The sequence below is a fragment of the Limulus polyphemus genome, unplaced genomic scaffold (assembly GCF_000517525.1).
Source record: "Limulus polyphemus unplaced genomic scaffold, Limulus_polyphemus-2.1.2 Scaffold4218, whole genome shotgun sequence".
In the NCBI taxonomy this organism is placed as follows: Eukaryota; Metazoa; Arthropoda; class Merostomata; order Xiphosura; family Limulidae; genus Limulus; species Limulus polyphemus.
In genome coordinates, this window is record NW_013669828.1 from 85,860 (window position 1) to 87,276 (window position 1,417).

Below are 1,417 nucleotides of genomic sequence, written 5' to 3' on the forward strand. Positions count from 1 at the left end.
GTGTATAATCTCTTTCTTTGCATTTATGGCGGACATTTTTGTGGTGACTGATTACTGGACAGTTCGACTGCTAACAGCGTTTATTGTGTGTAACATCGTATTCTATGTAGGAAAACTCGTGACAGCAACTGTAATCGTGAAGAACTTGATCGACTGTTTAGATGTCAACATCAAGGTCAGTAATGTCATGGTTAAATATCAAAACCCTATGGATGTCAATATCAAGGTCAGTAATGTCATGGTTAAATATAAAAACCCTATGGATGTCAATATCTAGGTCAGTAATGTCATGGTTAAATATAAAACCCTATGGATGTCAATATCAAGGTCAGTAATGTCATGGTTAAATATAAAAACCCTATGGATGTCAACATCAAGGTTAGTAATGTCATGGTTAAATATAAAAACCCCATGGATGTCAATATCAAGATCAGTAATGTCATGGTTAAATATCAAAACCCTATGGATGTCAATATCAAGATCAGTAATGTCATGGTTAAATATAAAAACCCTATGGATGTCTATATCAAGGTTAGTAATGTCATGGTTAGATATAAAAACCCTATAGATGTCAATACCAAGGTCAGTAATGTCATGGTTAAATATAAAAACCCTATGGATGTCAATACCAAGATCAGTAATGTCATGGTTAAATATAAAAACCCTATAGATGTCAACATCAAGGTCAGTAATGTCATGGTTAAATATAAAAACCCTATAGGTGTCAACATCAAGGTCAGTAATGTCATGGTTAAATATAAAAACCCTATGGATGTCAATATCTAGATCAGTAATGTCATGGTTAAATATAAAAACCCTATGGATGTCAATATCAAGATCAGTAATGTCATGGTTAAATATAAAAACCCTATGGATGTCAATATCAAGGTCAGTAATGTCATGGCTAAATATAAAAACCCTATAGATGTCAATATCAAGGTCAGTAATGTCATGGTTAAATATAAAAACCCTATGGATGTCAATATCAAGGTCAGTAATGTCATGGTTAAATATAAAAACCCTATGGATGTCAATATCAAGATCAGTAATGTCATGGTTAAATATAAAAACCCTATGGATGTCAACATCAAGGTCGGTAATGTCATGGTTAAATATAAAAACCCTATGGATGTCAACATCAAGGTCAGTAATGTCATGGTTAAATATAAAAACCCTATGGATGTCAACATCAAGGTCAGTAAAATATCAAGTGTGATTAGTCCCACTACAACAATATGTAGGTGGTAGTGATTTCAATAATCACACTTCATATTGTTTAACTACAACAATATGTAGATGGTAGTGATTACAATAATCACACTTGATATTGTCCCACTACAACAATATGTAGATGTTAGTGATTACAATAATCACACTTGATATTGTCCCACTACAACAATATGTAGATGTTAGTGAT

At 32.5% G+C, this 1,417-nt stretch overlaps 1 long non-coding RNA gene across 1 annotated transcript in view; it reads left to right on the top strand.

Moving 5' to 3' along the window:
• LOC111088679 overlaps positions 1 to 1,417 on the top strand; it is a 15,734-nt gene continuing 14,317 nt past the window's right edge. Inside the window, exon 1 of the long non-coding RNA XR_002613129.1 lies at positions 1 to 175. This is a non-coding gene — a long non-coding RNA (uncharacterized LOC111088679). The remainder of the gene's footprint in view (positions 176 to 1,417) is intronic.